The 24,398-nt window shown below is 39.0% G+C and overlaps 1 protein-coding gene across 4 annotated transcripts in view; it reads left to right on the forward strand.

Moving 5' to 3' along the window:
* The window catches only part of tei (irregular chiasm C-roughest protein teiresias), a 311,660-nt gene that overhangs the window by 192,155 nt on the left and 95,107 nt on the right, over positions 1–24,398 (forward strand). For all 4 annotated transcript variants that reach the window (XM_089249065.1, XM_089249070.1, XM_089249066.1 and 1 more), the window contains one exon: positions 23,149–23,295. The gene's annotated coding sequence lies outside the window, so the exon portion shown is untranslated. The remainder of the gene's footprint in view (positions 1–23,148; positions 23,296–24,398) is intronic.

Below are 24,398 nucleotides of genomic sequence, written 5' to 3' on the forward strand. Positions count from 1 at the left end.
GATACTTATCTACCATGCATAAATTTAGTCTTTTTTTTTTTCATCGGGCTTCAGATATTAGTGTTTAAGTTAATGCACGTTTTACACAAGAAAAAGAAATCTCTGGAAATATTCGGAGATTGAAATAGATACCGCCGCTTGATAAAATATTTTTCCACGCGCGTATGTTCGGAGGATTTATCAAAACTCCTCCCATCGCCACCTTCTTGATTTCTGAGGTCAACAGGGATTAGAAAGCCTCGGAGGTGAGGAAAATCTCAAAATCTACCATCTATCTTCTTATCGGATTATGGATTTTATGCAACTGCCATCCACCCCATTCCGAAACACCCCCTTTCGTTGCTTGAAGTCACCTCAACCTCTGAAAGACTCACTATCCATCTTCATCCAAGCTGCGGCTTTGACGCTTCCGAGAGCTTTCCACGTTACGATAGTAGAAACTTTCGCATGGGGCTTATAAATCTACACTCCAGCGCTAGAACAACACAAGCTGCGTCCATGCAATATTTCACGACATAATTCAAATATCCAGAGACATATTATACATAATACTCTTATAAGAAAGATAAATCAAGCAAGAATAGAGAATATTCATACATAGAAGGAACTTCGAATTCTGGAAAGCATCAAGACTTTTCGATTCAAAAGTAAAAAACAGATGATGCCGAATTTCGTATATTTCCTATATCTTACTTCCTGGAAATGAGGTTTTGAGATGACCCGTCTGGAATTCTTTCGTGGGGAATATCAAAATCTCCGATTCCATCAATGATTTATTTTGATGTGAATACGTTTTAAACGTCAGAACCGCATGTAAAATCGTTGCCATATAACAAGGGCTGTCTCATGAGACGCTTGAGACGGTACAAAGCTGACGTTAAGCGTGACGTCATTCCCCTGCAGAACCGAGTGCTCACGATTTGTTACCATATTAAATACGGTAAATTTGCACAATCGTCGTCCTGCCCATTTTACTTAATTATTTCCAAAATGATCTTTTCGATTATTGCCATTAGTATTTGTATATTTATTGGCGAACGTCGTAACAACCATTTAAACTTTTAAAATAAGAAATTTCACATTTGTGCTCATGAGGTAACTTTCACCGAGTATTTTTCTCGGATCTATTTCAATTCAGTTACGTACGTTAGTTAACTTTTATTGGGTTAATTGAAAGCCAACTCAAGACACATAATTTAAATTATCTTTTGAACTTTCTACCACTTTAATTATCTTTTTGTTTTCATCTCAATCAGGTGCAGCTTCAAGAAGTGTTGACTTCGTTACTACCAATACAACTGCAACGTAAAAACATGGGAAGCCAAGTGGCGTTTGACCCGAGCGTGCTGTGAGTCTCTCGAGCACCCACGTTAATTTACAGTGCGAGTCTAAGCACGCAACTAAATTGATTCAAAAATATAAATTTCCTAAGACCAAGACAAGCACCCACACGCTTCAAACACTTTCGACCCACTTAGGGAAGAAAGTACAAAAAACTCCTAATATATCCAATGTATGAAGATAATTATTATTTTTAATGCTAATGTCAAAAGACATCATAACTCACCACTTTTGCTTGTATTCAATCCATTTTTTAGCTTATAGATTATAAAAAGACCACTATAAATGAGAAAGCTCTCTCAATCGTATGCTGATGTTGTCTGCCATGAAAACGTAGCAGGTCAGTGACGTCACGCAGCACGGTCGAGACCACGCCCACTGAGCCGAAGCGGCAAGCGCAACATCAAACAGAAGAAACAGCTCTTACTATATAGCCCTGATGTAAAATACCGAGAAAGAAAATTAAACCAAGTAAAATAGATGATCTTCGTCGTGTCAATACCTCACAGGATAATTACGGCAAGTGAATACTCAGAGTACTATTACATAGTACAAAAAATACGCGCATCTCACTTGACAACCAAAGAGCACAGCATCTTTTACATACTCACACGAGTGGGTTGCAAAGAGGGCATTGTCTGTTCATTCTGTTAACTTTCAACGTTGTAGCTTGTGGTGTGTATCGAAATTCACAAAGTGTTTGATAGTAGCTTTTAAGGTTTTCTGTTCGTACAATACAATTAAAATGAATTGCTGTAAATAGAATGTTCTATTAAAAACGTGGCAATTATTTAATGAGATTTCAGCATTTTTTCAGCAAATGATTTCTAATAGCGCATGCGCAGAAAATATCTACTTTATTTTTTCGTAATTTGGTTTTCAGATATATAGTGCACCTTATATAAAAATTCCAGTTAAATGTCTGGAAAATTCAGAAAGATATAAGCGATATCGTGAGCTGTAACCTCTCACGTTTAAGTTACTGGATGATAAGGGATTTACCACAAATTGGCATGTCAATTATTTTCTGTCATTTGGTTGTTCCGTTCAGTTTCTTCATTTTGGCATCATACACGTGTGTATAATGTTTAAGCATTTCTCTTATATAGCATCAAATACGTATCCCCGTTCATTCGCAAGCTGTAAGCTTTTTCTGAAATAATCAAATAACATAAAATAATCGAAACATTAACATATGAAAAACAATCCCGAAGTATTCAGGCAGTAACTTAAATTACAGCTCATGATAACACGTGTATCTTTCTGAATTTTTTCGACATTCAACTGGAATTTTTATATAAGTTGCGTTATGCAAATCTGGCAACCAAATTATGAAAAAATAGAATAGATATTTTCTGCGCACGCTGATGTTTCATTAAATGATAAATTGTCACATTCTCCATTCCTTCTCATGTGTAGTGCCAATATTTCCGTAAATTTAATAAAATTTGGTTGAATACGCCGTACATTATAAGCAAATAACATGCGATAAAAATTGGAATTTTTATAGAAAGCATTTCTTCGTGAATGTACGTTCCATTCTCACGAAAATGCACGCAAGTATTATACAAGGTTAGAATTTTTTTTTCAACTTGCAAATCATTTGCAGTTCCTTATCTCACACAGGGTTGAACAAAAACCTTTCTTACTTATTTGATTTCTTGTCGGTCCCCTAAATGCACTCGTGACTAAATTTTCGCTGGAAATCGTGAGCACAAGCATACGGTTGATTTGAAATTTTTCAGAACGATTTTGCCCAGATTTTTCTAGATAATTCAAGAAAATTTCTATACTCAAAACAGACTTATGGAAATATAGTGTATACAAGTAAAAAAAAAATACAAGTACGGATGTGTCTGCCCATAATATGTTTAATTGAAGTGTTATTTTTCATTTTTATAACATCGAATAACCAACATAGATTATATCAGTTTTAATGTGTGAATGGCACAAGAATTCAAAATTAAAATCATAACGAAATCGTGAAATCATCTCATAACTACGATGATTAATATTGCCAATCACAATTATGCGGAAACGCTAACGAAAACTCATTCGTAATGGAACATGAATGCAGCTGAAACTGGCTTCGTAATCTAATAGATGGAATGGTGTGTATCGGATCATTATTGATGAGGGAAAAAAAATAGCGTTTCATGTTGTATATGTCACAAAGACATTATTGTTCCGTGGCTGTTATACGTCGAGAGACAGAGGGAGCGCGCGCTGTTTCGCGGAGCTGTGACTCGATTTCCGAGAGTGTGATTAGAGCGCGTTCCTGCTGCCAGGTATGCATTGTATGTATCCGCACAAGGTGGATGATATCGCATTCGTGATTTAGTTATGCCTGGCTGGCATTTCGCTTCCCTCTCGCAACAGCGATTTACACGAATTATGCACCAACTTTGACGGCTCGGGTCATTTGATTTCGTCGCACGCGGCGCCTTCCGTCACTCCCACGTGCACACACATGGGCGAACAAGCAGTCCTCGCAGCACTACTAGCAGCCCCTGGGCTATTGTGAATGCGTAATAAAGTAGCACTAAAAGCCATTATACGCGGGAGATTTGTTGGACAATGTTTGGGGTCATCGGCATATGAATAACATGCATAACTGCGCATCAAATAAACATAATTTCGCAAAAGGAATTGTTCTTCGTGAGCCGGCCAACTGGTATCAATCCAATCAAGATAAATTAAATACATTATTTTAAGGGTAGAGGGAAATAACTAGAAGGTGCCAAGTTTTGTTTGACTGCTAGCGTCCTGAATTTGGAGCAAACTCGAAATTTATCTCTAGTGTGTATGTTAATGTTCTCATTTTAGGTAACGGTAGTTTTTTTTTCGGCCTTCTGACATAGATACGGGAATTCTTGAATCAACTCAGTGAGCAACATATCCAGCAACGGCTAAAATAGCTCAGATGTTCGTGAGCATAACGGGTTCTGATTTCGGTCTGTTGCAATATACAGCACCGTTTCTCAACCTATGGCTTACGGACTAGAGGTGGTCCGCGAGAGACTTGTTAACTTTTTTCCTACTCTCCTTAGTCTTCTCTCTCTCTCTCTCTCTCTCTCTCTTTTCCCGCGTGAACTTGAAAGCTGGAAAATTTTTAATTGCCATTCATGGGTTGTGATGGTGAGTGGCAATCGATTAAATGTAATTATTCTTTTATTTACAACAAAGAACGCCTTCTCCGAATTTGTGTTAGATGTCTCATAAAGTATGGACTTTGATAAATAAATTAATAAATTTTCTCAAAAACTTCCTCAAGATTATTTAACGAACACACTTGCCTGCATAGAGTGCAGTGGTGAACTGAGTAGCGTGTGAAGGTCGCTTTCATTGGACGACGTCAGATGCTCTTTGTCATCGGACTCAATGTCGGCGGTTGCCACTCACGTAGCTTGACGCTTCCAGAGGACGACTGGCTTCAGGCGTTGTTCATAAACTAAGTGGAATGCGGAGCTTCCTATATCCGTATCAACAGAGTATATCTCTGCAGCAATTGATTCAATAACACCTGAAATGACAAAACACTTGGCATCAAAGAAAAATGCTTTCTTCCAATTTTATGCTGGTGACACCCCCCCCCCCACCAAAAAATAATCAGACAATATAAACCGACAAAGAGAAATACTTTATATTTTTCTATTATTTATAATGTACGCATGTTCATTTTACTACAACAAAGGGAAAGGGTGGGAAAAGGTGTATTTTAATCCCTCCATCTGTTAATAAAATTTGTCCAAAGGCTGACTCCTCTCACTGGCAGTTAATCTGACAGGTTGGGGGGGGGGGTGGAAAACATTTTATAAGGGGAAGAAAACTTTTCACTGTATCTGGGTACTATCTATTGCTGAAATAAGATGGTTTTTAGGTTTTTAGGAGGCGAGATATCTCGTAATTGCCAAGAAACAAACCATCAATCTAGGGGATATATTTCTTAAATGCCGCTGAGGAGAATAATGCAGTTAAAACTAATCGTGGATGGCTCTCTAACTATAAGCTATTGCTTTTGAACACTTTTAGCTTAGATACCCTATGTTATACAGGGTGATTCAACACAACATCGCGAAACTGAAAGGTCAATGCAAGCATAGCAATAACGATAACAATCCAAAATCACACAGAAACATGGGTGCGCAAACGCTATCCGGAGCCGCTACAGAGAGTTGTTGCGTAAAGTACTTTTAAAGCAATCCCGAAATCAGCAAGTATGAAGTCGCAATTCTGACAACATAAATACGTTAGGGGCCACACATAAACTCCGAACTCACATTCCGTCATGTATCGATTTGTTTTGAAATTCCGCATGGACTGCAAACTTGCTACTACTACTACTACTTGACATGCACCTCGTACACATTCCTCTGCGGAAATTTCATTAGATGCCGGAACGTGTGTTCTGAGTGTCCCTAACGTATTTATGTTGTCAAAATTGTGACTTCATACTTGCTGATTTCGGGATTTCTTTAAAAGTGTGTGCCGGAACAACTCCCTGTAGCGGCTCCGGGTGGCGTTTGCACATCTAGGCTCCTTTGTGATTTTGGATTGTTATCGTATGCCTGAATTGTTCTTTCAGTTTGGCGATGTTTTTCTGAATCACCATAGGTATCTAGACAGAGAACGGATGCCCTCCTCCTCAACCAATTGTGAAGTGCAGAACAACATTCACTTAATGCTTCAAAAATCAATTTCGAGAATGTAGAAAAATTTTTACTGGCGTTTCTGAGACCCGTAACAAGGATGGGTCAAACGAGGCTTCGAGCCAAACGGTGGGCTCCCACTAACCGTCCTTTTTTCGAACATAACCCTTTAATAGAGGGCCCAAGAAATAACCTTCCCCATGGTCCCGAGAAAGCACTCTACGGCTTTGGCGTTTACCAAGCACCTTTTCTTTCACAATGACCAGAAAATCACCAGTAAAGAGAAGGCAAAATCATGCATAATTTCAAAAAAAAAAATCATAATGTTGAAACGAAAGCAGGAAATACACAGCAGTACGGTAACAGTTCACATTATCGTTCACTATCACTTCAATGTGTTAAAATGATATTCCTCAGGAAAAACTCTCTGATGCCATAAAGTTCAAAATAAGGAATAAAAACCCAATAGATGGTGATGGAAGAAGAAGAAAAAACGATGAAGACGGACAATGGATGTCATTAAAGATATTTCTGAACTAAAAAGGAAAATCCATGGGAGGAAAGAGATGGTCATCTTGCTTGTTGGTATCAATTCATAAAAAGTTCCAGATCATCCATGTTTATGTATTATGTATTAAAAAAAAAAATACAGATCCTTAAGCTCCTTACCCTCGTTGAATTTCTTCTCTTTTTTTTGTCCAGTATCGATACCGACTTATTCAAGAATTGAATACATTGCCTTGTTAAAGCCCGGAAGGAGCCACAAAAAACGAGAAAGAAAAACCTTAAGTACAATGGATCCAATCTGACAAGTTGTCAAAAACATCCGGGTCTTCCCCTTTCCCATTAGATATCAAAGAATAAGTATAATCAATAGAAAATTCGAGAGAAAAAAGAAGGGAACCAAAAAGTAGAGGTAAAAACTTGCTTTTATTTAGCCCTTGCTCCTATTTAAGGGGCTCCCTAACAAGGCAAGGGAAACGAGTCCCCCTTTTTTCCCATACACAATCATATTTTTCTGTATGTATCTTTTGCTTGGTATCTTTTGTGGACCCGCATGTGTTTTTATGGACATGAGTTCGGAAAAACATCCGGAATTGGTGATTTCATGCCATATACAGTGTAGTTATTTTTATTTTTTCCCCTCTATTTCTCCTGTATTTTCGTGCTCAGTTAAGCAAAATCAACTCTCTCTGTTACGTTGACTTGAAATATTCCTGTGAATAAATCCATGTACTGCCAAAAAGCTAACACACACACAGCAATGTATTTCTTTTTTTTCCCCTACACGCAATTTTGCAATAAATCTGCAACGAAGATAAAAAATATATAAACGTCATAGGTATAACATATATATGTATAATATATATGTATATGTATAATATATATGTGTATGTATAATATATATGTATAATGTATATTATGTATATGTATAATATATATGTATAATATATATGTGTATGTATAATATATATGTATAATATATATGTGTATGTATAATATATATGTATAATGTATATTATGTATATGTATAATATATATGTATAAAATATGTATAACGTCATTGTCATCGAACCCGTTCACCACCTCATAACTAGATCATGGCCCGCCGCTCCGTCTCAATGGAAAGATTTTAGAAGGTGGTCGAAGAAGACCTGGGCCATGCTGGAAAATGTGCGTGTATGTGTTGTGAATCTAACGTGAAATTTTCTTCATGTTTGTTATGTGTAGTGCTGCCATCTGCCACCAATTTTTCAAACTCTGAGTGTGGTAATTGAGTAATTGTGTCGTTGTAGGCCTGTTGCTATCCGTGGTGGGTTTTTTTAGCAGAAAGGAACCCGTTCACCAATCAAGCAAACGTTGTATGATCCCATGTCTCGTCGATATTCACTGTATGCTCCAGGCGGCTTCTGGTTTTGCTTATATGATCACAGATTCATTCTATACTAATGCACACTTACCAGAAACTGTTCTAGGCTTAGTTCATGTGATGCCCATTTTACATTCGTCTTGCATATATGCACCCCCTTTTATTCTTTTACCGTGGCATGTGGATCATAAGCGGATACAGGTTCCTTCAATTTGGGGAAGGATCACCGAGAGTATGCATAGTAATATACAAAGTGTTCTGTTAATGAACCGATAAACTCAGAGGGTTCATGGTAGACAACGAAAGGTACAAAAGTTGCAATGGAACATGGTGTCGCAAACCACGTTGAGAGGGTAAAAATCGAGAAAAACGCATTTAACTTCGAGGTGCGCATGCGTGCCGATTACACCTCAAAACCTATTTTTGCGCCGGGAAGTTGTGTGGTATTTTCCGGCTGCGCAGGAAGCATTCAATAAGGAGGCATTCGGATCGGGTTTGATCCGGATGACGCAGCAGTGGACGACGCATATCGTGATTTTTCTCCCGCTGCTGGTGTTTCCAACTACTCGAAATAGCTTTAAAAACTAGTGGTTCTTAACCAGGGGTGCCGGAAAGAATTTTTGGGGTTGCGAGATGAAGAATGAAAATGTAACGTGATGACTGATTATATTCCTGAGAATTGATATGATAAAAATATCGAATTTTTCATTTCAAAAATACGAATCATACCTATAATTTTGTCACCTCATTTTTTTTTCTTTCGCTCTGAGAAATGTGTTGCGCGAAATTTGAATGTCTCCTATTTTTCAAGACATTTAAAAAAAAACCACCTATATAACAGCTAACAGAAGCTTTTTTTAACCCATTAACGGCGGTTGGTAAGAAAATTTGCTATTCGAAATTTCAATTCTTTTCTTTGCCAATAAATGGTGGGAGTAGTTCTCACTCAGTGGTTTTTTTTTTTTACGTTTAGCGTTGACGAGTGCATGGTCGTTCATTTTGGTTCGAGCAACCTACGTTTCACTTATGAGTTGAATGGCATTATACTATCCCGGATGGAACTAGGGGTCACCGATGTGGGAATTCTCATTGACGAGCCGCTAAAGGGTTCTGATTTATGCTGATTATATTATTACGATGATAGCCCATGAAATTCCTCCTGGCCCGTGGCTTAAAGTGGATGCTGATATTTTTCAGCTAAAAGAACGAAATTACTTGGTCCTGGTTGATTACTTTAGCAAATTCATAGAAGAGTAGACTTCTTGCAAAATACTCTAGCTAGCACAGTAATTCACAGATTGAAGCATCATTTTGCTCGGCACGGAATTCCTTGCACAGACGGTGGTCCACAATTCAAGAACAAACAGTTCCTAGACTTTGCAAATATCTGGGGATTCCGTCATTTCATGTCGAGCCCGGGGAACAGCCGTTCTAATGGTCATGCGGAATCTGCTGTTAAAATTGTGAAATCAATCTTTAAAAAAGCGTGCTCGCTCAGGAGAGGATCCATACCTGGGCTTATTAGCTAAACGTAACACGCCAGATGGTCAACTGAGGTGCAGCCCAACGCAAAGGATCTTTGTAAGACCTACACGGACGAGCCTGCCGACCAGTAGAAAGTGTCTACAATTCACTCTGCCGTCAGTCCATGCAAATTTGCTAGAAAGGCATAATGAGATGGCTCAGCGACGGTACAGAGCATCACAATACCTTGCGTCATTGCATTCTGGAGCTTCAGTGTGACACCGAAACCCTCTACACAAGAGACCATTTCGGGAAGATGCCTGCGCAACAAAACAGATCAGTCCACGCACATATGACATCCGTACAAATGACGGCTCCACGTTGAGAAGAAGCAGACAATTCATTAAACCACGAGTCCAAGATATGGAAATCAAGCAAACGCCTTCACAGTCAGCCTGTCACCAGGTTCACCCCAACACGCCAGGTTCCAACATCACAGAAACAGGTAGCAGGCCCTTCATCACAGATAACCCGGGATAATGCATCTTACACGGTCACAAGATCGGGTCGCCTGGTAAAGCCTCCATCCAGGCTGACTTACTATAACAAATTATAAGAAAATTATGGGTTTCCCCTAAAGAGAGGAAGATGTTGAAGATGTTATTAATTTATTATCATTATTATTGTAACGAGTCGCGTAATGGCAACAGTATGGCATTGGAATGTCGGCTCGGTTGTTATGGTGGGGGTTTGTGATGTTTATTAAAAGTTTTTGTTATGTTCTCGTTCGTAATCAATTTAGCATCTATCACTAAACAGTCCATACTTAGATGAGACAACCATAATTTTTTATGGGCAGTATATTTTATCACAATTATTGGTTTTTTATTGCTCTTACTGAGCTGCTGTATTTCTGATATGTATTCGACATCCATATTTTTTATGGGTATCTTTACTCATCCACCTCGTTGGGCATTTTGTCCGTTGTGGCAATTGTATTTGTATATTTAAAAAAAAATGTTTCATATAAATGTGATCCCCCGCACGTATTTAAATAGAATTTCAAAAAACTTTTATTTAAAACAATTTCCGTGTGCTCAGTTGGAACCATTTCCACTGCTAGGGAGGACACCTTTGTATGCAAACACTTCTACAAGTCGCTGCTTCTTTGGGAAATTGGGTTTTCAGTGCTTATGCTTGTGAAAGCAATAACTACAAATCTCTTGAATGTAGGTAACAATTTAAAAATTTCATTTGTTATGAAAAAGGAATAAGCTAGTCACTAAAAGTCGACATCTACAGTAATTTTGATTGTGATACATTGATACCCGTGTGTGCATTTTTTCTTCAATAAATTAATGTTGTAATTTAGAGGGTTAATATTTGAAGTTTTAAATTTTTATAACAATTAATTAGTGGACAATTAATTTAATTTATTACAAAAATCACCTAAATTTTCAACAAAAAAACAACACTTTTTCTGGGGGAGTTGGGCCAAGAACAATATATACAGGGTGTCCTGTAAGTGCTAATGCGGCCTTTAGCTCATCAACCGTCCGTAGTAGAGGCATAGTTTCAGTTTAAAAAATGTTCAAAAGGCGTTCGAAAATTACCCTATGCCAGCTTTAAGAGTAAGTGCAGTGCATAAAAAAAATCCAGATTTCTATATGGTCTCCCTTGTCCTTTAACTTCCAACTAGAAAGTTGTCGTCCTGTATCTCCCGAGGCCAACAGAAAAAATTTCATGTTTCTAACCGCAATATTCGCTAAGATATTTGAATTCTAAAACCAGAGAAAAGCTATGAAAGAACAGCAAACACTAATTGACAACGCTCCTCTTCCTCATTCATGCTGCCCTTTTCCCAACTTTTCTCTGATTTTAGAATTCGAATGTCTCAGCACTTAGAAACTTGGAATCTTTTTTTTTTGTTGGCCTCAAGAGATACAGAGCAACAATTTTCTAATTTTAAATTAGAAGGCAGGTCAGGGCGACCGTATAAAAATTTAGATTCTTTATCGTTTTACGCACTGCATTTTGACTCTCAAAAACGGTACAGGGTAGTTTCTGAACGCCTTTTGAGCATTTTATAAACTGAAACTATACCTCTACGATCTACGACGGACGGTCGATGAGATAAAGGCCATGTTAGCACTTTCAGGACACCCTGTATATATTTCACCTTGTTTGCTTATTTCTATTGCATTTTTTAAAGCCGGGCAGGGACAATTACCCCTGCTGATCCATCTCCAAACGACTGCCTATTCTTTATCCTTGTTTAATTCAATTTTATTCTTGAAATCAAATTTAGCAATTACGGAATTTTCTGCTATGAATTAACACGTTCCTTTAAAGAACTAGGAGACGTCTCTATTTCCTGGCCACTAATCAGTGAGTGAAACAAAAAGAGTAGAATATGAAAGAGTAAAAAACGTAAACAATTCTCTGACACCGAATCTCTTAAGAAATTGATACTTATGATGCTCCAGCGCACCAAGTCGGTGATAGTTCCTCGTTTTTAAGACATGATTCCAGAGGCCTATGCCTTGTTCCCTCCCAGGCTCGAACATAAAGTCTTTGCTTTGTGTTCCCCGATATCCATCCTAAAACTGCAACAAAAATGTCGTTTATGTCTTTCTGAGGTGGAGAACGGTGACTATGTTTCTCCCTTTTTCTTTTTTTTGGGAGCTGTAAATCCGGGACGAGCGAGGTCCTAACATGGAGGAAAGAGGCGGGCTGTAGCTCACTCGTACATCTATTAGCCCAAGGGACGAGATTACAGCTTAATGGAGTTTTGCTTCTGCTTTGCTGCGCTTCATGGAAGTTGCTTATATTCGGTGTCATTTGTTTAGTTTCGCTCTCTCCCGGTAGGCTCCTTGTTTTGTTTTTTGATCATTCCTGTCAGAACATAAAAACTTTTCTTCGTTGATCATCGCATTCGTATAAGAATGATCTAACCTTTATGGAAATTCTTAAATAGAGCAGATTTTGCATCCAATTGCAGTCAAATTCGGTTATAAAGACCTCGGTTGTAACGACACATCAGTTATAATGTCAATTATTGGTTCTCCCCGGACTGATTCATTAAACTACTACTAGTAGTACCGACAACAATCCAGGCCTCCAGACCAACCATGACCCCCGCTCTGTCCCCCTAAGGGATGTAAGCTGGTTCGTCTCGAACAACAACCCAGGCCTATCGCTTGGCCTATTTACTACCTGTTGCCCCCCGAAAGGGTGGATTTCAGCGGAACCTTTGACAACACCCTCCTCCCGGCCGCCACAAGAGCGGCTCGGCAATAAGGCCCCCCTCCCCTACCCAGTTTCTGAGGGACACAGCCACCAGGGTAACTGACCTCCGCCGCCCGCTCCTCTCCCACATCCGACGTAGCACCCGTCACCATACAATCGAGCCCCGTGCAGGCATCGCCCAATCGGCGCCCATCCAAGGCCAAAGAGCAAGACGATCATTGATCGTTTTCATCATTTTTGTCACACCACGGTCATTTTCTGCACACGAGGGCTACTTAGACCGTGAACTCTTACAATTTATTGCTGATTCCGAACGGAAGCCTTTTTTTTTTATACTCACCGAGAGGTTGGTCGCTAACCACTCGGTATATGAAAATGTAATCAGATGTATTCGAATGCTGTTATTTCAAGCTGGGAAAGGCGGGAGAAACAGTAATTTCCGGTACGCGAGTCATTTTAATGAGGAGCACATCGCTGCGCCAAACTTCTTAAAAATCCGTTTTTTCATCGTCAGGTATCAAAAACGCCATAAAAAAACTCGAAATGTGTCGTTATATCCAAGTTCGTGGCATTTACATCGGCCTTATAAGCAAGGTTCATTTACATTATTTTCTATGGTAATCATCCCACAACGCTAATTATTGATGTTGTAACTGTGGTGTCGTTACAATCGAGGTCGTTTTTATCGAGCTTGGCTGTAAATGTCAAAAATGAGCAGATATTCAGACAAAATTTCGAGGGAAAATCTCTCGAAGAAAACCGAGTAATTTTTCAATTTATTGTTTGAGACGACGACAAAACCAGGTCCGTAATAGCCGGTTGCTGTTGGCTGCAGATATTGGATATTGACGTTGTGACCAAGGTATCGTTACAGACGAAATTGTTATAACCGAGTTTGAATGCAAATACCAAAAGTGAGCAGATTCGACCCTACGTTTGGAGGAAAAATCGACAGAAAATCGATTAATTCCTCTTTTTTTTTTTTTTTTTCGGAGGTTGAAAAAAACCAGGTTTGTAATAGCCGGTTGTAGTGTTATCTGCAGACGTTGGATATTGACGTTACAACCGATGAGCAGATCCGAGCAAAATTTCGCAAAACAATTTTGACAGAAAAAATAAACAATTTCTCAGTTTATTTTTTCTTGGAGGATGATAAAACCATGTACATAATAGCCGGTTTCTGACATTTGATACCGACGTTAGAACCAATGCGTCGTTGCAAACATCGTTATAGCCGAGTTTGTGACTGCAAATGCCAAAAATGAGCAGATTCGAGCCTAAGTATGGAGAAAAAAAAAATCAACAGAAAACCGAATAATTTTTTTCTCAATTTAATTTTTCCGGAGGACGACAAAACCAGGCCCGTACGTAATAGCCGGTTGCTGTTGGCAGCAGGGATCTTAAAACTCTTCAAAAAATGTTACAAAATAAATCCTATATCGAAAAGAAATCCTATTTCGACATCACATGTCTTCTGAAGACATCTCAAGTTCTAAGAAATAGACGACAACGTTTCGGATTATCTGAAGTCTTCCAGGATTATCGGCACTCAAACTACACAAACATAATGCAATTACGTTAAAGCTTACGGAAAAGCTTACCTCCTCTTTCACAAACTTATGGAAAGGGGGCGAGTTCAAAAATAGACCTTGCAAGCAACTCAACTCACTGGAGTTACGTTTTGCAAATTGTTATCAACTTCATGCTCAATCGATTTTCTCGTTATTCCACGTGATAACATGAAAACTCAATTTGGTGCATTTTAGCCTCGTAACTTTGTTGAAATGCCGTTCATTTCTTCACCAACTTATAAGCGAAAAGACGACGCATAAAATTATTTGGAGCACTAAAATACTACTACTACTACTACTGAAATACTGGGGCGACTTTTTACTGTCACTTTTTTAGGTGTTTTTTCCCGTGATATTTTCCCTAATATTTTATCTAGATTGCTGGTGATTTTACTGAAGGTAACCTCGCATCTCAGCTTTTGATTTCTGGTTTTAAAAGAAATTCGTGATGAAAAGGAATGGACAGGGAATTTTTTTTGGGTGGCACGAAGTCGCCCCCGGTGGGGGGGGGGGGGTGGCGACTACGTGCCATCACTTTTTCTCGCCTATAACTTCCTTGAAACAAGTCGTGGCATATTGTTGCACCCAGTGTTATTGAATTCCGGGTATTAACTCTACTAGGAACCCTTTGACAAAATCATTCTTCCCAAAATAGTCATTTTTTTAATTTTTAAATGAAATCGTTTATAGGCATTTTTAAGTAAAGAAAATATTTTTTTTTTTTACTTCTTTTGTAACATTTAATTTGCTGAAACATAAACAAGAATAAAGAAGACTCAAAACTGGAAAATATAATGCGCTTCTTAAAAAATAACACTGTACAAATATAATATTCATTTCTTCAAATCTATTACAAATTTTTTGTCACTGCCAGTTGGTCGAGGTTTCTTGATTTTCATTATGATTTGGCTCCTTGAATACTGAATTTCATCGGCTGGATCAGGCCATAAGTAAAATTTGCCAACTTTCTTCATGGCCCTTACACACGCTTCCCCAATATGATCAAAACTTGTGAGCATCTGCTTGTTTCTTATCGCAGGCTGGGCCTCTTCACGTTTATCATTTGAGTAATTGCGGTAGGGGCGACAACCCAGCTTCCGCACGTACTTGTCAAACAATATAATAACAAGCTAGTGGAAAAAAAAGGGCAAAAACGCTGGAAAAACAGTCTGTAAAATGTAGCCACCAAAATCCTAATTTTTTTGTTTATGCGCCATATTTCTGCCAAAATGCAGTATTTTTACAATTTAAATAGGCATTTCTAATCGGAAGTAACTTCTACGCAGAAATATTAACTTACTTAGTTTCCACGAAATACACACCAGCAGCACCAGGAGAGATTTACACGCTTCTCGAAAAAATTCATGTGTGAATCAGAATATAATCAAAAATTTCTCCAGACAAAACAGCGGATGCAATAAATGCTGTCGGTGAGTCACCTACAGTTCCTGAATCGGAATGAAAAATCTAGAAACTGATAGTTCATCTATACGCTCCCAGGAAGCGTTTGCGTCATGAAATCCAGGAATTCGGCACATAGCCGGCACCTTGGCGCAAAAAGTCTCCCCAGTTAATGATACTACTTTACCTTACCTGCACCTCGTCCACATTCCTCTGCATAATCTCTAACCAATCGGTACATGATGAAATGTGCGTGTACGTGTTGCGAACCTAACGTGAAGTGCGTTACTATGTAATGCTTGTTATGTGTGGTGCTGCCATAAATTTTTCTATGTGTGAAGAATAATAATTACATAATTGTAACGTTGTAGGTCTGTTTCTCTCTGTGGCGAGACTTTTTTAAACACTTAATCACTCCACGTACAAGCGTTTGGTAAGAAATTTGGATTATATCTATTTAACGAATCGGTGATAATTATGGTAACTGTGTCCTAACCCAACCGCACGTTAGAAAAACGAAGAAGGGGATGGGAAGAAAAAACATAAAAGGAAAAAGTATGATAGACAAGTTTTTTTAGTTCTCTTTCGCTCCTGAATGCATATCGTAGAATGATACATTGCCGGTCAACTAAAACCTACTTGCTTCTGGCCATCGTATTATTGCAACGTGCAAGTTTTTAAAATGCATGTTTCACTTAAGAGTATTAAAACATCTGCCACGGCTAAACTGCACTTGCAGATATCTCGACTAACCAAGGAAGGTAGCTTCAACTTTGGAAGTATTAAAAATCTTTTAAATAATATAATATGTAAAATAAAAACTAAAAATCATTTTAACATATAATTCGTATTTTATGAACTTGCACGTTATAATACAATAGTTAAAGTAGGTTTTAGCTGAGCGCCAATCCAGATGGCGCTATGAAGTCATATTACAAAACCATAGCTTGCCAAATACATTCTGTAGCAGAAAGACTCCGCGCGAAGCTCGTGACGTCAGTAAGTCGTACATTTCACCTATAGTCATTGAATATACTGAAAAAAAAAAAGGTAATGGCACTTCGCATACTATATCCAATGGCTACAGGTGAAATGGACGACTTCAGTGACGTCAGTGCTTCGCGCGGAGACTTTCTGTTATAGAAGGTGTTGGCTTGCCTTACTTTTTAGTGAGGTAGTTATGATCGTTGCGATAGTTATGATGCACAGGGTTCTTCAACGTATAGCTCGCGGGCCAAATGCGGCCCTCGGAGCTCCTCGCCGTGGCCCGCCGAATACTTTAAGGAAATATCTGGAAATACATTGAAAGACGATTAAATTAATAAAAAAAAAGTTGAATCGATGAAGCCACATCCATAATTTCGAAATCAGTGACAGAAAGAAATAATCAGTGACAGAAATAATTTTAGAATCAGTGGAAGAAATAATTTTAGAATCAGTGGAAGAAATAATTCTGGAATTAAGTAAAAAAAATTAATAAAGTAATAAAGAAGTTTATTTCCCGAATTACTGAAAGAAATTATTTCAGAACAAATAAAAAAATAAAATTTTAAATTTTGGATTTATTCTTCTAAAAATTGCAAATATCACAGTATGACTTGGTGTGGTGGCCTCCGGGATTAATGGGAAGTCCTAATTTGGCCAGCAATGTGTGGAAGGTTGAAGATCGAGACCACGACTAGGTTACGAAGAGCGCCGGATAAATATTAACTTCTATTCTTGATCTACATCACCTTTTCATCTTTGGGATCACTAATAGCGTAATCACTATTGAGAGGTTGAAGCCTCCTGTTCTAGGTGCAACACTGGCGCGATATTGCAATCCTGTCAAGGACAAGATCATTCCATACACATACTCTCATGCCGTTTTGTTTCTCCCTCCCCCCTATTTTATATCTTCTTTAACCCCTTCGCTTACAAGCGAATTGGCAAGAAATTCGGATGCGCTCTATGTGACGAATCGGCAGTAAATACAGTAACCTTGTCCTAACCTAACCGCACGTCAGGAAAAGGGAAGTAAAAAACAAATAAAATAGTAAGACGGTATAATAGATAAGGGTACACACAAAAAACCAAAAAAAAAAATTTTAAGTTTGCAACAAAGCTTCGGGATGATCAGGAGAGAGGAAAGAAAACAGGGTGAACTTGTTTTAATTCATTGCAGTGGCGTTTGAACGCAATATTACGTCTTTTGTTCGTAAGTGGTTAAATTTTAAAATAGAAGAGAAGGGAAGGAAAAAAAAGACCGAACACAATTTCTTTTCCCTCATTTTAAAAATTTAACAAATTATTACACACGTCCCCCTGCAGATGAAGAACGAGTTTTAAATTAAAGTCAGATGTAGTTCGACTGAGATGTCAGTCCCTCGCTTTCGATGGGTTAATGAACTTTTCTTATAACGTCGAAGAAAACACATTGACCTCGAATATAACGGCAAATTTTTCATTTTGATACGGTTTTTCGAAAAATTCCTATTTTTCTAACTATGTTGCAAGAATATGATTGCAAATATATTCATCTGCGATATTTTTTTCGAGTGGAGTTTTTGTTTTCTCTTTAAGTCAATATTTAACCTTTTTATCGGCGATCCCGAGATATCTCGTCAAACTTGATCTGCTTTATTTCAGCCACTACAAAATATCTCGGCTTCTAAAAACACATTGAAGTTGTTTTTACAGTAAAACATGTTTTCCATTCTTCCTCTAGTCCAGTGATTCCCTACGTGGTCGTTAACGCCCACTGAGGGACGGTAGAAGCTGCGGATATAACATAGGATCCTACCTATGGGTCAGATTGCGTTGGGGGCAATGGGAGAAAAAAATTTCTGAAGAAGGGGGCGATGGAACAAAGAAGGTTGGGGAACTATGCTTTAGTCAATCAACTGCCAGTTGGAGGAATCAGCTCTTGTGCAAGATTAGATAACAGAAGGAACGAGAAAAAAAAGCGAAAGAAATATACACTCTCTCTCTCTCTCAGTATAAATAATACAAAAATATTTTTTCCAAAAAAAATGTTTTTCTCTTTCTAGAAAGCCACCCATGGGCAGATGTTTTTGTATCTTAGTGAGGGGAATGAAAGCGATGCACAGAGTCAATTTCCTTGTTGGAGGAAAGCACTCATCAGCTTGCAATCGGGAAAAAAATTAATTCTTGTTGACAATAGGTGGCAATTTGTGAATTGGCAATTTCAAATTCACTTAATTTCAAATGTGACAGTTATAATGCGGATCAGGAAAATTTTAAAAAACCGCTTTAAAGGTTAATTACTTGCACATTTTGTGTAGCACTTTGTTACTAACCAACCGTTATTTATAGCAGTGTTCCCAACCCCTTTACGATCACGGGCGTAATCTAAACACCAGTTGAATAAATTCAAGCAAGTTCTCTGTGTTTTCTTCCCTCTCTCTTCACCATCGCGAAGCTTTATAGCAACCCTATTATTACGATTTTCTATTATCTACGGAAGTTACTTTTTCTTTCCTTCCTTTCTTCGTAATATATCTTTCTAATATATACGTGTAAAAGCGAAAGAGAACACGTAGGGTGAGGGTGAAAAAAGATGACTCCAAAAAAAAACTCTCTTACCTATATTGTCTATTATACTTTTTTTCCCTTTTTTCTATTTTTTCTTTCTCCTCTTCTTCCTTTTTCCAACTTGCGATTACGTTAGGATAAGGTTACCATATTTATCGCCGATGCGTTAAATAGAGATAATCCAAATTTCTAGCCAAAACCTTGTACGTGATGTGCATGAACCACTGGTTCTAAGACCGGCGTCGGTTCGTGAGAATTGCCTGCAGGTCCCATTCACGTATTTTTTGCAGGTCCGCAAACTACCCCTATTTAAGCATTTTTTGTCTGTCCGCAAGCTATTGCTCCTATTTATGTATTTTTTGCTAGTCAATGAACTACTTGTCCGACTTCCGCAGGTGCTTGAAAATTTTCAAATATTTTCACCTGCCCGCAGTTTTAAAAAGTTTGACCATTGATTTGTAGGCAATAATTGGCGATTCCAACATTTCTAGGCAAATATCGGCGATGTCACATGCATATAATCCTAATTTCTCGTATTCGATTGGAAAGAATTGATTTTATTGATTTTTGTAAACTAATCAGACAAATAAAGAAACGAAACTTCAATAATTATTAAGGTTTCATTTTTAAAGTTAAATAATGCATTATAGATATACACTGAAGAGCCAAAAAAACTGGTAAACCTGCCTAATATCGTGTAGGGCCCCCGCGAGCCCGCAGAAGTGCCGCAACACGACGTGGCATGGACTCGACTAATGTCTGAAGTAGTCCTGGAGGTAACTGACACCATGAATCCTGCAGGGCTGTCCATAAATCCGTAGAAGTAAGAGGGGGTGATCTCTTCTGAACAGCACGTTGCAAGGCATCCCAGATATGTTCAATAATGTTCATGTCTGGGGATTTAGGTGGCCAGCGGAAGTGTCTAAAGTCAGAAGAGTGTTCCTGGATCCACTTTGTAGCAATTCTGGACTTGTGGGGTGTCGCATTGTACTGCTAAAATTGTCCAAGTCCGTCGGAATGCACAATGGACATGAATGGGTGCAGGTGATCAGACAGGATGCTTGCGTACCTGTCACCTGTCAGAGTCGTATCTAGACGTATAGGGGTCCCATATCACACCAACTGCACAAACCCCATACCATCACAGAGCCTCCACCAGCTTGAACAGTCCCCTGTTGACATGTAGGATCCATGGATTCACGAGGTTGTCTCCATACTCGCACACGTCCATCAGCTCGAAGCAATTGGAGCCAAGACTCGTCAGACCAGGCAACGTGTTTCCAGTCCTCAACAGTCCAATGTCGGTGTTGTCGGGCCCAGTAGGGCGTAAAGCTTTGTGTCGTGCAGTCATCAAGGGTACACGAGTGGGCCTTCGGCTCCGAAAACCCATATCGATGATGTTTCGTTGAATGGTTCGCATGCTGACACTTGTTGATGGCCCAGCATTGAAATCTGCAGCAATTTGTGGAAGGGTTGCACGTCTGTCACGTTTAATGATTCTCGTCAGTCCCGTTCTTGCATGATCTTTTTCCGGCCGCAGCGATGTCGTAGATTTAATTGTTTACCGGATTCCCGATATTCACGGTACACTCGTGAAATGGTCGTACGTGAAAATCCAAATTTCATCGCTACCTTGGAGATTCTATGTCCCATCTCTCGTGCGCCGACTATAACACCACGTTCAAACTCACTTAAATCTCGATAACCTGCAATTGTAGCAGCAGTAACCGATGTAACAACTAAGCCAGACACTTGTTGTGTTATATAGGCGTTGCCGACCGCAGCGCCGTACTCTGATTGGTTCCATATCTCTTTATTTGCATACGCATGCCTGTACCAGTTTTTTTGGCTCTTCAGTTTATTAGGCTGGTTTGAAATTTTGTGTGAATACAGTTCCTCTAGTAGCAGGAATTTTGTTTAGTGAAGGAAAAGATGGTTTAAAATTTTGCCACCAGGAGGGGAGGGGACAGTTATCGTTTTGATACGGTGGGGAAACAATAACACGTAGTAAGCATTTGCGAGTAACATTATAAATGTTTATTTTGCTGGACATATAATTAAACGCGTAAGTTGAAGCCTCGTGGTGACCCAACTGGCTTCACGCCGGAACATGGCGACGCTCTATTATCTCACCTTATTTTGCTGTCCTTCGCATTCTGATAAGAGCTGAATAATCGCAAAATACTCGCTCAATAACAACTCTGAGTGTTTCCATTAAAACATGATATTGCAGGATGTGGGTAATCAAAATCCCAATAAATCCTCAAATTCCTCCTAATTCTGAGAAATCTAAGGGTGATTCTCAGTTGGTGGGACAAACTTTGAGAGGTGATATAAAACACGCTAAACAAGCATTTTTGATCATGGAATTGGCTGTCGAATTGCAATAGCAAAGACATACTTAACCAAAAACAAATATATTTTTCCGAAGGATTTGCTGCGATATGGGCTATCAACCATTCGAGAGCGCATATGCACCTTCGGATTGGATTGCGGTTTGGTTTTTATTGATGCAAGGACTATCAAGGTTATGCTTCGCCAAAACCGGTATAATGGCTTGTGGTAGAATTTGAGCCACCAGGTTGCACCATGAGAAGGCCTACCGCATTACAATAATACCCTGCACTCTCGAATGGTTGATTGCACTTTTTTGTAGCAAAAATGTAATACATAGTTGCTAATTGGTGAAGTGCTGTTGTGCAGTCTCTAAAACTATTCGATCATTGCAATTCACTCATAGTTAGAAAGCTTGATGGCAGATGGCACCACTATACATAACAAGAGAGAGAGAGAGATTTAGACGGTAATAAACTTCACCTTAGGTTCACAACACGTACTGATTCTTTAGAAATTCCGCAGAAGAATGTGGACGATGTGCATGTTGGGTTTAGTAGTAGTAGTCTCTAAAAACCACCTTCTACCGGCTTTGCTATTGATATTCAACCACACATTCTATATCCGAAAATGATTGTTTAGGATTCTTATATCAGATCTTAAATTTGTCTCATGAATTTAGAATCTCTCTGTATACTATTATCAATCAGTAAATGGTTGAAATTTATGCATGGCAGTGCCGTCTTGAGAGCATCATGGGCCCCGGGACAAGTGGATTTTCTGAGGCCCTACCTTGCAAATTCTAGAAAATTTCAACCGGATCTCATTTTTGTCGGGCCCCTCTTCTTCTTAGGCCCCCGGGCCGTGCCGGATGTCCCCATTCGTTAAGACTGCACTGATGCAGGGGGAGCTCTTCTAATAGAGCTTTGCCATTGTACGTTGACCTTCTACAGATATAATCGACATTAACTTCAATTCCAATCAAATTCTTTGTATTCATCACTTATGATGAGGAGCTATCGAGTATGAGCTATCGAACAGTAGACCTATTATGATCTTTTCAACATGTCCCGTTACATTCAAGAACTAAAAGTGCTTTTCCGAATAATTTTTTATTTAAATTCAAATCAAAATTCGAAATATTTTTCGGCGAATAACCGACAGAATTAGCATAACGATATCATTTCCTTTCCGAGACATTAGTTTCAGTGCACGATCGATTCATCTTATTCATGCTACAAAGTGATCCGGACGGAGATCTATTCGAATGTTACAGAAGCAACAACTTTGATGAAAAATAAGAAAGGAAACAAGTTATTCATCGAGGAATTTCGGCGACGATCCTTTGATTCATCAATCACGCAGCCAATGGAGTTGTAATGTAAGTCGCATAACAAGAGAATGAATGGGAAATACATGCGAGAGTGTGGATTTGCGACTTAGCATTCATCTATTCCGTTTCCTTGTTGTTGTTGTTTTTTTATTATATGCTTCCGCGATTCATCTTTTTCCTCATTTTATGTATGTGTTTTTTTTCCCCGCGAGAATCACTTAGAATAACATTAGCCATCAAACTTGTTAATGGTCTCTTTTAATGAAATTTAGCGTGTCGATAGCGGCTCGAAAACGGTTTGCGGACCATTAAGATTGGCTTCTATCTCTCTTTTTCCTAGATTACACGGATTCCTGCATACTCTCGCTAATAGTTGTTTTATTTTGTTTTTTTTCCCTTTAGATTCTGCTACTCACTCAGTCTAGCTAGATGGAAGCGAGGTGGGTTTAAATTCCCATCAGTTGAGCCTGAAAACACACCATCAACGAGAATTGCTGGAAAAGTCATTTTCTGTGGCTAACATTCCGTTATTATGATCTTCCTTTTTCGGTAAGGTAACTAGAGATATTTCTTTTTATTTAATTCTATCTTTTACACGATTAAGTTAATCGATTTTTCTTACCCTGGATATTCGTTAGATGCTTGGTTTCCGTCTAAGATGAACCGATGAGGCGTCAAGTATTCGAAGGTAGCATACTTTATGGATTAAAACTAGATGATAGTGAGAGCATTTGCGTATCAATGCTCACATCTATGTTTCGCAGAAGAAGTTTGAAAACGAATTCGTGTAGAAATGAAGCAAAAAAAAAAAAAATTGCCGCGCTGTTCGGGATCAGGGTATGGATGGGATTGTTAGTAAATTCGCAGGTGACGTGAAGCTAGGGGGGGGGGGTATTCGAGCACCACCAGACCAACCGTGACCCCCGCTCCGTCCCCCTAAAGGATATAAGCTGGTCCGTCTCAGGAGACGTGGGCCACGATGGAAAAATCCAACGAGATCCAAGACCAGCAAACCACCCATCCCAGGCCACACAGCCACAAGCCAACCTGCTGCACAACCCCCCCCCCCACACACACACACTTCTCCACTTGTTGTACATGAAATGATATATCAATTCAAAGATATGGGGGAACATGGGCAGGTGCAGAGCTACACATCGCCTACAGGCCACGAGTGGGGCCCACGAAAATTAGTTATACAGTTTATAGGAATAATAGTTTTGTAGGAATCAAAGACCAACCTAACCTGCTATAGATCAACCTAAACAGGATTGAAGCATCGGAAATTGAATGGACCATGTCTTTTAGCATTGATCATTTGAGTCGGAACATCGGCATTTTCTGCACACGAGGGCTAATTAGACCGAGACTTACAATTTATTGCCGATTCCGAATGGCAGCTTTTTTTATACTCACCGAGACGTTGGTGCTCTAACCCCTCGGTGTGGGACTCCATGCTCCAGAAAATTTTCTGACAAGGACGTATCGGGTATCGAACTCGCGACATCTGTAAACATCCTCTACTTTACCGCACACCAACTCCGGTCATATATCGTCATTCAGCAATTTCGAGCCGGTCGAGTTGGGTGGGAAATGAAGGTGCCATCTATAGGTCGCCCCAGTCTCGGTAGACAGAGAACGTGTTTATGATG

Source organism: Pholcus phalangioides, unplaced genomic scaffold, assembly GCF_987345545.1.
Source record: "Pholcus phalangioides strain wild (caught in Gottingen) unplaced genomic scaffold, Ppha-v1.0 ptg000021l_1, whole genome shotgun sequence".
Classification (NCBI taxonomy): domain Eukaryota; kingdom Metazoa; phylum Arthropoda; class Arachnida; order Araneae; family Pholcidae; genus Pholcus; species Pholcus phalangioides.